Consider the following 13725-nt stretch of genomic DNA (forward strand, 5'->3'; position numbering starts at 1 on the left):
CAGATGGTGAAAAGTAAGAAAGCAACACGTGTTGAAGGGAGGGCTTGCTGATAACTTTAACTAGTTGGAGCTTCTATATATTACAAATTTTAAGGCAAGAAAGTGAAAAGAGGAAAAGGAAAACAAAGATATTTCAGAATTTTAGGTGGAATGAATGAATGGAGAAGGAGGGACTTCCAAAATGACAAATGACTAAATAAAAGGTAGTCCAGGGGACTGGCATTGTGGCACAGGGGGTTAAACTGCCACTTAGGAGGCCAGCATCCTATATCCTATCCTGGAATGCCAGTTCAAATCCCTGCTGCTCTACTTCTGATCCACTTCTGATCCAGCTCCCTGCTAATGCACCTGGGAAGGCAGCAGAGGATACCCAGGTGATTGGGCCCCTGTCACTCACGTGGGAGACCAGGATAGAGTTCCTGGCTGCTGGTTTTGACCTGGTCCTTCCCTGGCTATTGTGTCCACTTGGATTGTGAACCAGTGAAAGGAAGCTTCTCTCTCTCTCTCTCTCTCTCTCTCTCTCTCTTGCTTTATTTTTCAAATAAGTAAATAATTTTTTTAAAAAAATCTATTTTAAAAAAAATTTATTTACTTATTTGAAAGGCAGAGTTACAGAAAGAGATAAGGAGAGACGATAGATAGTGAGAGAAAGAGGTCTTCCATCTGCTGGTTCACTCCCCAAATGGCTGCAAAAACTGGGGCTAGGACAGGCCAAAGCCAGGAGCCGAGCACTTCTTCCATGTCTCCCACATGGGTGCAGGAGCCCAAGGACTTGGGCCATCCTCTGCTGCTTTCCCAGGGGCATTAGCAGGGAGCTGGATCAGGGGTGGAGTAGCTGGGACTTGAACTATGTTTCCAACCCACTGTACCACACTGCTGGCCTGACAGACCTTTTTTTAAAAAGTAGTCCAAAGGCATTAATGACAAGAATATTCAAATATAGCATTGAGAATGGTTATGGGGCCAGTGTTGTGGCGTAGTGGGTTAAGCCGCCACCTGCTGTGTTGGCATCCTATATGGGCACCAGTTCGAGTCCTGGCTGCTCCTCTTCTGATCCAGCTCTCTGCTTTGGCCTGGGAAAGCAGTAGAAGATGGCCCATGTTCTTGAGTCCCTGCATCCACATGGGAGACCCAGAAGAAACTCCTGGCTCCTGGCTCCTGGCTCCTGTCTCCTGACTTCTGATCGGTGCAGCTCTGGCCGTTGCAGCCATTTGGGGAGTGAACCAGTGGATGGAAGACCTCGCTCCCTCTCTCTCTCTCTCTGCCTCTGCCTCTCTGTAACTCTACTTTTCATAAAAATAAATAAATATAAAAAAGAATGATTATCAAGTGTTTGTTCCCAGATGTTTAATCTTATCCTACAGCCAAGGAGGGAAAATAAAATCTGGAATCAGAGAAAATCAAGTATCTATCAGAAACACACAAACCAGAGCAAGGGCCTTGTTTCCTTGTGGTAGGTGTTGACAGTTTCATGTAACAAAGAGGAAACCAAGGCCCAGTTAGGCTAAAACATTGGATTACGTCCTTGATTTTAAATCCAGTGACCTTTCCCATCGTGGATTTCCTATGAACCACACAACACGGTAGCAAAATACAATAGCAGTAATGATTACGGTAATGATCACGCTCATGGGCCACCTTGACTATCCAAAGTACTTTAGAACACTGCCTAGCACATGAGAGGCCTTCAAACGAACACGTTTCAAATGACTGCTTAAGGTGATTAACTAGCTAACCAATGCAAACAACAAACGGAAATGCTCAAAACTGCTCCCGTGGAAAGGCAATGTCAATTTGCAAATGTCCCCTCCTACCATGGTTCAACCTTAGGATGTTTCAGCTCCCCAGTGGCATGAACGTGATAGCATTCAGGAGAAACCTCACTTTGAGCTTTGACTCTGGGTCTTTTGCTAGCAGAGTGCAGTACCATCGTCTCTGGGGATGCTGGGCAGTGGCAGAGCGCACAGCTCCCAGTCGGCCTGGTGTTCATGACACTCTCCAGCGTGCTGTGCTGCGAAGCTAGGATGTCTGACAGGTTAGGAGCACTTAGTGCATTTTAATTTATGGCACTTTTCAATTTACGATGTGTGTACTGGCACGTAATCCCACGGCGAGTCCAGGAGCATCTATGTAAAAACCCAAGAAACAGCATAATAAAAATATCAGTGACTTACATAAAGATGTCTTTATTGGGAATTAGAAAAGGTTAGAATAAATGGTCTAGAAAAAGGGAGAATAAAGGAGGTGTAAAACACTGTTAGTCTTAAAGTCACATACAGGCTACTGCAATCCCAATTGAAATTTCAGAAGTTTATTTTGGAAAAAACAGACAGAAATAATTCATGACTTCATTTGGAAAGGAAATGGATGTCACTCTCAAAAAAAAAATGTTTTATAAAAAGGCAGTTTGACCAAATATAAAAGCGTACTACAATATAGCAGCAGTAAAAAAGGCTAGAATACTCATAAATTAAATAGGTCAATGGAACATGATAGAAACTCATAAAGTAGACAGAAAAAATGAATATGCAATAAAGCATCACAAGCAATAAGGAAATGCAGAACTGTTTGATAAATACTGAGAGTGAGGAAAATTACTTCATTCCTTCCTTCCTATATACCAAAAATAATCTCCATATGGAAAAAATATTAAGCTGAAAAGAACCAAATCAATGACAGTCAGTCAAAAATAAAATAAAATCTGAGCTGTTTGGAAGGATGAGAACTTTCTAAAGATTGAAGTGATGAAAGAAATTATAAAGTAATAAACTGCAAATAAATAAAATATGCTCTACAGTGAAAAAGTTAGAAATAAAAATGAATTGAAACAATTTGTTATAAATGAATTTTTACAACAAATGATTTGACTAAACAATGAGAGTACAAAGAAATACACTTAATTTGTTTTAAAAATGTTTAAATTAGCTAGTAATAAACATTCTAATGAAAAGTGCCATTTATTTTTATTAAGTGAAAATTATATCATCTAATAGCTTATGATCTTGAGATTTTTAGTTAAATTGGCAAATAGTAATGGTTGAAGTTAGTAGAAATTAACACAACCCTCTTGGAAAAGAGTTTGGTAACAAAATTCAGGACCTATGAAATGTTCACACTTGGTGACACAGTACCACCTCTCTTGGGAATTAACTGGAAGGAAATAATTAGAAAATGAAACATGGAGTGTGGAGGGACGTGTTTATTGAGGCATCATGTATAATAGCAAAAAAAGAAAATAGAAACTAAACAGCAATCATTACAAACTATAATTATAAATATTATGCAACAATAGAGGTTTCAGCTGATAAATTAAGTAAAAATTAGCATTCCATGAAATTATATCATAGCTGTAGTACAACTATATAAATATGGGTAACAGCCTGAAAGAAAGTATGAAGAAATTATAACAGCGGTGTCATGTTGAAGTTATGAGTCATTCCTCTTGTTCAAGTGTTACATAATTCTGCTAGGAAAACCATTTTGATCAGCGTCGGGGTGTGTGTGTGTGTGTGTGTGTGCAAATAGCATGGTGGCTAGTAATTATGTGACCTTGTGCAGATGACTGGAGATCTTGAAGCTTTAGTTAGGTTAATTGTAAGAAGGCTATAATCATAGGACCCACTTCATAGAGCTCTTACAGGAGCTGCATGAGGTAAGGCACATAAAACATGAAGTACTAATGCCTCGTGCTGAGTCAATGTTCTTCAAGGTTATGAGAGTATCGTTGACTTTGGAAGTGATGACAGCGATCGCATTGTTGCTGAATCCTTGTTTGCGTATTTCCCTTGGTTCTCCACAGTTCATGGAAAATTGCTCAAATTTCTAGTCTGTGCAATTAAAGACCACCAGCATTTTGCCCATTCGTCCAGCTAACTTCATTTTTACCTCCCTAGGATGGGTTTCCTGCCCTAGTCAAGCCAACTTAAGATTCTCATGAGGTTTTATAAACATCCAGCACTCACCAAATACTGAGAAATGCCCAAATGCAGGCATCAGTTCACAGCTGCAGGCACATCTGTATTTTAGGAGAGGGAGACAGACTTCAGAACAAGTGAGTGAAAATAGCAAAAAGTTTTGAATAGTCACAAGCCAGCCTGACACTGCCTGTTAAGCTATATTGTTTTTTCATGGCAGGTTGTGCCACTCTGATTGGTTGGTATTTGTGCTCTTTCTGTTGGTAAACATTAAAAATTTTTTTTTAAAGATTTATTTATTTTAAAGATGGAGTAACAGAGAGAGAGAGAGAGAGAGAGAGAGTTTGAGAGAGAGAGAGAGAGAATCTTTTCCAGCTGCTGGTTTAATATCCCAAAATGGCTTCAACAGCCAGGTCTGGGTCAGGCAGGGTGAGGAGCCAAGAGCTCTATCCAGGTCTCCCATATGCGTGCAGGGGCCCGAGTCCTTGGACCATCATCTGTTACCTTCCCAGGTGCATTGGCAGGAAGCTGGATCAGAAGCAGAGCAACAAGGACTCAAACCAGCACTCCTGTATGGGATGTTGGTGTCCCAAGTGGCAGCTTAACTCACTGTGCCACGTGCTGGCCCTGAGGTTAAATATTTAATACCATGCCCGTGGTTAAATATTTTAAACAGTACACAGGAAAATCAGAGTTACGTTCACTCTTTTGCTTGCTCATTGTTTGACTGTTATTACTTTTAACAATTTAACAAAATGTGGGCATTCTGATTAGTGATTAAGGCACATGCATCCCAGATGGGAATGCCTGGGTTCAAGCCCCAGTTCCGGCTCCTTATCCTATTTCCAACTTCCTGCTAATGGAAACTCTGGGAGACAGCAGTGATGGGTCAAGTAATTGGTTCTCTGCCATCTACGTGGGAAACTCAGAATGAGCTCCTGGCTCAGGGTTTCAGCTGGCCAGTCTCTGCTGTGGCAGGCATTTGGAGAGCAAACTGTAGAGAGGAACTTTCTCTCTGTCTCTCAAATAACCCATAAATACAAATACAAATAAGGCCTCTTCATCAACCCAAACTCTCACCACTTGTCAAGGCTCAACTCACTCTCACAAGAGCCCCCTGCTGGCATTCTGTTGCACTTGCTTCTCCAGCCTCTGAAATTCCTTATCTGTTCTGGGTCATTTTTCTGTAACTGGACGGGAAGACTCCTAGGAGATAAAATGTGTTGCTGTTATTGGTTGATTAGACTTTTTTTAACCATTGAGCACTTCTGTAATTTCTATATAAAATGTTCAACAGAAGATAGGCAACCTGTAAATAAACGTTGGAACCAATGGGGACATTTTAATTGAGTAATTATTATTTATTCATCATAATCTGGATTAGTTTAAGAGAAGGTATCAAAATCGACCCATCAGTAGCTCCTGAAGGTAACTGTTCTGAAATGACTCTCCTTGGGGCTGATTCCATAAGAGACCAGTTCTGAAAGCAAGCTGGTGGCTTAATTCACGACGTGGCCAGGAACAGTGAAGTATTTATAGTTAGGGCACGCTAGAGGACTTTCTTACAATCTGATCGTTTAAAACCGGCCAACAGAAGAGCAGTAGCTAAAATCTTGGGGGTGCCTCGCCTAACTGAAATGCCTTCTTTCTAAGATGGCCCCTTGCTGCCAGCGTGTAGCCATCCAACTCCGAGGAGGAAACACAAGACATAAAGATGATAGCGCAGGGCTCAGTTTGGATCGCGAGTATAATGCAGAGAAAGGCTTGGTCCTCACCTTGAAAGTGCCCTGTTATAAAGCAATCAGTCAGCTCTATTCTGGCAACGCCCCAGCTCTGTATTAACTATCCAGATTAATGTCAGCTCATACCCCAGGAATTATTCATGAAGGCCCTGTGTACAATGTAATTGCAGATTTTGGCATCCAGAGTGAGGTCTCATTGTTTTATAGATTAGCTTCTCTTCCTGTGCTACGGAAGCGACAGTGATCTGAACCAACTTGTTCTAGGGAGGAGAGCGGTTCATGTATTTCACATGAGAACACATTTGTCAGGTGAGAGATCCCGGGCCTCACTTTCGCTGCACCTTGAAAGAGGGGAGGAGGTGGCTCCACACCCATGAATGGCCACTTTGACTGTGGCTCTTTCCCAGGCGAAAGGAAGGGCTGTTTATCTGCGGTGAGGAACACGTTTTACCAACTGTGGCTCTGCTAAGCTCTGCTACGACGACTTCACCAAATGTAATTTTATGCAGGCGGAAGAAGAAATCCACCGGTTTCCAGGGGAGGCATCAATGGAGCAAATTCTCTAACTCCAATGAATCATTAATGAGTAGCTCATGTAATCCAAATATTAATACACCTCCAAAGAGATTCAATATTTTACTGCAAATGTCAAGTTCCCTTAACTGAGATTTTAGACTCTAAGATCATTCAGACTGTGGCTCTCAAAGGTGAAGAAAGCCAGCTTGCATCCTGTTTTAGTGGATTTTGCTTCTTTTACTGTGTTTATGACAGAGATAATGGTACCGAGCTGTTTTCCATGGGTCTGTTTGGTACATAGGTAGTTTGTTTTCAGTGGGATAAATGTGTGTGTGTGTGTGTATGTCTGTGTCCACGAATGCCTAGCTGTGGATATGTAGATATGTTTGCTGGTATACATGTGTGCATGGATTTAAAAATTTCTGCACCAAAATAAACATCTTTTCATTCTATTTTTCTATGAATTTTAAGGAGTGCCCTCGTGTATATGTACACATATGTGAATATACGTGTATACTGACATGTACATTTTGTATAAAGATAAATATCTTCATCTGGCTCTAATTAAAACCTCTTTTGGGGCCGGCGCCGTGGCTCAACAGGCTAATCCTCCACCTTGTGGCGCCGGCACATCGGGTTCTAGTCCTGGTTGGGGCACCGATCCTGTCCCGGTTGCCCCTCTTCCAGGCCAGCTCTCTGCTGTGGCCCGGGAGTGCAGTGGAGGATGGCCCAAGTCCTTGGGCCCTGCACCCCATGGGAGACCAGGAGAAGCACCTGGCTCCTGCCATCGGAATAGTGTGGTGCGCCGGCCGCAGCGCGCTACCGCGGCGGCCATTGGAGGGTGAACCAACGGCAAAAGGAAGACCTTTCTCTCTGTCTCTCTCTCACCGTCCACTCTGCCTGTCAAAAAAAAAAAAAAAAAAAAAAAAAAAAAAAAAAAAAAAAAAAACCTCTTCTGGGGCAATTTAATTGGACGCTTTCCACAATGGATGAAGTACTAGCCTAATAAAAACTGGTGTTTTTCTCCTTATTAAATTGCATTAAAACTATCAAATAACCCCATATAGGTTCTCTGTCATTCTTAGTATGTTGACTGATTTGCCGAACTGTAAGATTTTTCACTTCTGTAAGTTCTTTCTGGAAGAAAAAGTCTGTGAAATACATTTTCTTTGAATTTGAGTCAACTTCTTTTGTCTCCACACCACAATTATCAGGTCAACCATTTTGGGTTTTTTTCATTTGGCTATTTGAGGTTCAGTAAGTACCTGTGTGTGTGTATATATGTGCAGGGTATGGAGAAATTATCTGGATTTCTAAGCATTTGGATATTTAGACAATGATATTCTCACATGACTTTCCTTTCTACTTGACTGTATGTTGATAGCTTTGACCTGAAAGTGATTAGTTACTGAGAAAGGAGATTAAGGGAGTGAGAAAAATCAGTATGAAAAGAAGGTGGGTTGCTAAAAATAGGAGTTTCAGGCACATGGATGAAAAATAGGCCATCACCATGGGCTTGTTCTGTGACCCAGGAATGTTAATGTCAAGTTGTTGCCTTCTGTGGAAGTTCATTAAATAAAGAAAAACATTATTTAATATATGGTCTACCCTAAGAATAATTTAAGTTGAAGTTTCATGTAGATATGATTGATCTTGGCCTGATGAACCCTATGCAATTATTTCCTTCTTATTACACTTCAGCTATTTGGAAAATTTGATGAGGGGGGATTCATTTCAAATGGTATGCACTGCATATTCTGTATGTTATACCCACAGCTGCTGAACTTCTCCACAGAGAAAAGTGTCTCTGGCCAAGCTCCAATATCTCCCATTACTCTTCAGCAACACTTAAGAGTTTGAGTTCGCACCTGCACACACCTACCAAGCCACAACTCTGAGAACCCTTCAAGAACATTTCACACCACAGAAAACACAATCCCATTTCAGATGGATAAAATCTTGAGTGTAAGGATGTTGTGTTTTGCTCCTGTGAATGACAGAATTGGTGTTGCCAATCTCCTTCATTTTTTTCTGTGGGCAAACACGTCCTTCCCAGCTGTTGGCTTTCCTAAGTACATCTGGATAACGAGGAGATCAGAGCTCTCCTGTCATTCTTTCAGAACAGGATGATGTCTTCCAGCGGGGAATCTCTGCCGCCCAGGGCCTCTCCTGTAACATTCAAAAGTGGGACCTCTGGATGAGATTTTTAGATTCCATGGCTCCTGGCCATTCATCACCATTAATTACTTGTTTACTCTAGAACCTAAGCTTCCTATTGTAGGGACTGTGTCTGTCTTATATATACACATCCTCTCCAATTAGCCTAGGCACACAGTAGGCACACAGTAGGCTCACATTAAATACTTGTTGGATAAGTGAATGGATAGTCTACTCCTTAATGAGTGCCTAATATATGGAAGCCATTGCAACTATTAACCTTTCTCTACAAAGTTTTACAAAGAAGAGATCAATCATTTCTGCAGAGTGAGCCCCTTGTCTCAAGAATGATAATATAAAGAATACTGTCAATTGCATGGCTCAAAATCTTGAGCCAGGGAAGGCAAAAAACAAAAACAAAACAAACAAAACAAAGCAAACAAAAAACCCAAAACAGACATCCCCTGAATAGGTTTCTCTGAAAGTTCTGGAGATGCGACCATTTTCTTTTCTTTTTCTTTTTTTTTTTTTTTTTTTCTTTTTCTTTTTCTTTTCTTTTTTTAATTTTTGACAGGCAGAGTGGACAGTAGAGGGAGACAGAGAGAAAGGTCTTCCTTTTGCCGTTGGTTCACCCTCCAATGGCTGCCGCGGTAGGTGCGCTGCGGCCGGCGCAGCGCGCTGATCCAATGGCAGGAGCCAGGTGCTTCTCCTGGTCTCCCATGCGGGTGCAGGGCCCCAGCACTTGGGCCATCCTCCACTGCACTCCCGGGCCACAGCAGAGAGCTGGCCTGGAAGAGGGGCAACCGGGACAGGATCGGTGCCCCGACCGGGACTAGAACCCGGTGTGCCGGCGCCGCAAGGCGGAGGATTAGCCTACTGAGCCACGGCGCCGGCCGATGCGACCATTTTCAATTCCAAGCTGGACCACTTGTCCCTTTGGAGAACATGTGAGTGGTCCTTAAAACAAAGATGCAGGTAATCTTTAGCTGTGTCTGTGCCACTGTGGGCATTAACTCAGGATTCTTGCACTGCGCTAATCATGTGATGCTGTACAGTATTTATGTGCTTTTGTATGCACCAAGCACGAACCTAAGTGAACTGTGTGAATGGGTTAACACCTTACAACAACCCCGGGTGACCTAGAGTATTATAGCCTCACACTAGAGAGAAGAAAATGCCAGCTTGGAGAGGCTGCTGCCCTTGTTCACTCGCTCGTAGAAGCCAGAGGCACTCTGGTTTCATGGTCTTAAATCCTTATGAAGGCCGGTGCCGTGGCTCAATAGGCTAATCTTCCGCCTGCGGCGCTGGCACACCAGGTTCTAGTCCGGGTCGGGGCGCCAGATTCTGTCCCGGTTGCCCCTCTTCCAGGCCAGCTCTCTGCTGTGGCCTGGGAGTGCAGTGGAGGATGGCCCAAGTGCTTGGGCCCTGCACCCGCATGGGAGACCAGGAGAAGTACCTGCTCCTGGCTTTGGATCAGCGCGGTGCGTTGGCTGCATCGGCCATTGGAGGGTGAACCAATGGTAAAGGAAGACCTTTCTCTCTGTCTCTCTCTCTCACTGTCCACTCTGCCTGTCAAAAAAAGAAAAGAAAAAAAAATTTAAAAAAAAAAACCCTTATGAAGCCCATTCCTTGATGCTAAAATACGGTGAGAAGGGTCCTGTTTTGGTGTTGTGTTTCCCTTGTTGCCAGAGCAACTGTTCCAGCGAAGGAGCACATAGAGCACTTGAGTGTCAGAGAGATGCTAGAATTCTCCATGGCTCTCATTCTGACAAATTCCTTCTATGCTAAAAAAAAAAAAAAAAAAAAAAAATTAAGCAAATAAACGTAGCTATGCTCCAAGATGGAAGGTGCAGAATAAACTGGGGTCCCAGCGCACCTGGATAGAGACATGAAGATTTCTAAGCAGCTGTGGAGGAAAAGAAAAATCTGTTTTCTTAAAATACCAAACTTCTCTGCCATGGCTTAGCCGAAAACCCGCCCATCTTGGGGTGCCACCTCCCGCCCTTTGTGGGCGCCTCCCAGGCAGCTGGAGCGCCATCCAGCAGAGGGCGCCCGAGGTAGCAGAATGCTCCCGGGCTCCAGCGGCGCGGCCTCGGCTCCCGGCGGCTCGGGACTTCAAAGCCGCCGGCGGGGGACGCTGAGATGGCTGTCGCCAGGCCGTCAGTACAGGAACAAAAATTCCCCGTTTGCACCGGAGGGAAAATGGACAATGAAAAGCTCTGGAGAGAGACGCGGCCCGCGGCGCTGGCACAGCCCGGACGCCGTGCGTGTGAGGAGATGCGGGCGCGTGCGTGGGAGAGGAGCGCCCGGGGTGCACCCCAGGGACCCCCAGGACCTCCGTGGGGCCCCCAGGACGCCCAGGCCACGCTGACGGCCTCGGCGCCGGGCTCCGCCGTGGGCACTGTCGGGAGGCGGCGCGCGCGTGGGCGTCCGCCATCTCCACAGAAAACAACGTCCAGGCCCGGGGTTTTGAAAACTCGCCGTGAGTGACCTGAAGTGGGAGAGAGAGGGCGTCCCAGCACCCCGGGGCCGCCCTCAGGGCGACCTGTGGGAGGCGCGGACTCCCGCCCTGTCTTCTAGAATGTTCTAGAATGTGCCTTCTAGCGGCTGACCAGCCGGCCGACAGAACGGCGAGGCAGTGCCGACAGCACCACAGTGCCCGGCCCCGGCCACGCTCGGTCCCGTGGCCCCGGCTGGCCGGGCCTCCTCTGAGGGGAGCGCAGCGGCGGGAGCCGGAGCAGAAGTCGCCAGAGACCCGGGCCTGCTGCCGGCGCCCGGGCCCCAGCCCGCGGGGTGGGCTGCACACTCAGGAAGGAGGCACCCGTGGCTCCCCCTCGGCAGGCCCTGGTGGCCCGATCCCGGCCAGGAAGTTAGCTCGTCCGTGGCAAGGTAGGCGCGGCCGGGCGCTGCTCTGGCCTTCAAAGGGCGCGCCGCGTCTTCTGTGCAGAAAAATAGGAGCGGCAGCCCGAAGTTTCAATCAGCACCGAAGATTCCAAAACTATGACACTGTCACACTGGTGTCATTAAAGCTAACTAACCATATTAAACGAATATTAAAATATGGACTCCTTTGCATAACATAATGAGCAAAACCCCTTTTAAGTTTCTCCCTGTGCTTGGAGGTGAGGTGGTATTTCCATTCCCAAACTTTGAAGTCGGAACAAAATGTACAGGTAGAGGGTACTAGATCAAATAATAATCAACTTCAAAAAGCATTTTGGCTGTTGGATGTCCCAGGGCTAATTTCCTCTAGACATTTTAAATGTAAATGTCTAAACTCATTTAAAAATTGTAAATTGGTCTAGGTTCAATCAAAAAGCATCCTGACTCAGAACAGGGAGACCAGGCTAATTGTCATTTGTTTGTCAAATGAATTCCATTTGGAAAGCAATGAAACCTCCAAGCTAATTCTTTTAAGGTGAGCTGGTAGTTGTATTATCAGTTAAATGCAGTAAAATGCATAATCATACGATGATAATGAAAACTGAACCTGTGTTAGCGCCGGGGCTCTGCCTGCCACAGGGCACGGAGTGATGGAACTTAAGTACTGTAATGTCGCCTTGGCCACAATGGCACCAAGTCTGGTCTTTAGCCTTACAGACGCTTTCTTTGCATTTTAAAAAACTTTATCAAAGCACCATGGCAATATAGAAAATGTCAAAGTGAAATGCACTGTAGGCAAATTGAGATTTCATTAAGTTTAAATTTATTGCTTTTGACTGATGTATTACCATGCTTGTTAAGAGCCAGTAATTTGGAATATCTGTCTGCCTGGTAAAATAGCTTTGTCTCCTTGCATATTACTTTGTATAGACTTTGAAAAGCCACAATAGTTCAGAGCAAGTGTTGGCTGTTTCTGAGTAGTGTTTTGGAAATGGTAAGGCGTTTGGCCTTGTGCTCTGATCAGCTTCCGCAGGCTTCCCGAATGGCTCATCGAGGTAAGGGAGACTCGTTGTTGAACTCCTATTGAGGGGACTTTTGTGAGTCTTGCAGAATGGTAAGATGTGTCCCAAAGTGGAGAGCTGCAAACTTCTCCTCTGTTGGGTCTGTGGCTTCTTCACATTCATGAAGTGGGCATAGACGAAGATGAATGATGGACACATCAGGTCGCCATCAGGGAGGCGGGATTATGCATGGCGTCAGAGAGCGAGCAAGAGCGAGAACGGTAGTGGTTTAGGGAAGGAAGACGGTATAGGCAGATGGTTTACAAAGGAGGAGAGGAAGACCCGAATGAAGATGACACAGCTCTGGCAGAAATAGGTGGAGAACATCTGGCTCTCTGTGACTGTTCGGCTCTGGGCTTCAATGTCCCCTTCTCTGGGAGGTCTTTGCCTCCCCGGAAGTATTGTTGGTCTCCAACATGGCAGTCAGCAGACTTTTTATGGAGACAGACACACAAGAGGCCAAGGGGCAAGCCAAGCCTGATGGCATTCCGTAGATACTAACGTGACAACAGAGAAAACAAAGCTACACAATAAAAATTTTTTTAATGAGACCCAAGCAGGCACTGGGGGGGTCAACCAGTAGATAGACGATCTCTTTCTGTCCCATCTCCCTATGGCTCTGGGTTTGGAACAGGTTGTTTACTAAGTATATCAGTTTGCCCACAATAGAAAGGCCAGTGTGTGAGAACAGAGGCCTCCGCAGTCGGTTTGCCTCTGGATTTCCAGCTCCTGGAGATTGGTGCCATTGTTGGATGCTTGGGGCATGTTGGTTACTTGGGTGATGCTAAATGACTGTGGCATGGATCCAGACTGAATAGTTGAGAATATGTGGTAACCTGCTGGAGGGATAGGAAACTCTCATTGTTCCTTTAGCGATTCTTTTTTCTTTCTTTTTTTTTTTTTTTAAGATTTTATTTACTTATTTGAGATGTAGAGTTACAGACAGAGGGAAACAGAGAAAGATCTTCCATCTGCTGGTTCACTACCCAGATGGCTGCAATGGCCAGAGCTGGGCAGATTTGAAGCCAGGAGCCAGATGCTTCTGGGTCTCCCACGTGGGTGCAGGAGCCCAAGCACTTGGGCCATCTTCTACTGCTTTCCCAGGCCATAGCAGAGAACTGGATTGGAAGAAGAGCAGCTGGGACAAGAGCCAACGCCCACACAACGACAAAGTGCCAACCCCTTCTTTAGCATTTCTTACCTTCAGTGGTGATATTACTGAAATCAGTAACTTCAACTTCAAGTTATTTCTCTCTTATGTCAGTATTTTAGTCTCAGATTTCTTTTGATTTTACTATTACAAAGAAGTGATAATTGGGGCTGGTGCTGTGGAGTAGTGGATTAACGCCCTGGCCTGAAGCGCTGGCATCCCATGTGGGCACTGATTCTAGTCCTGGCTGCTCCTCATCTGATCCAGCGCTCTGCTGTGGCCTGGGAAAGCAATAGAAGATG

The sequence above is a fragment of the Lepus europaeus genome, chromosome 17, assembly GCF_033115175.1.
Source record: "Lepus europaeus isolate LE1 chromosome 17, mLepTim1.pri, whole genome shotgun sequence".
Lineage (NCBI taxonomy): Eukaryota > Metazoa > Chordata > Mammalia > Lagomorpha > Leporidae > Lepus > Lepus europaeus.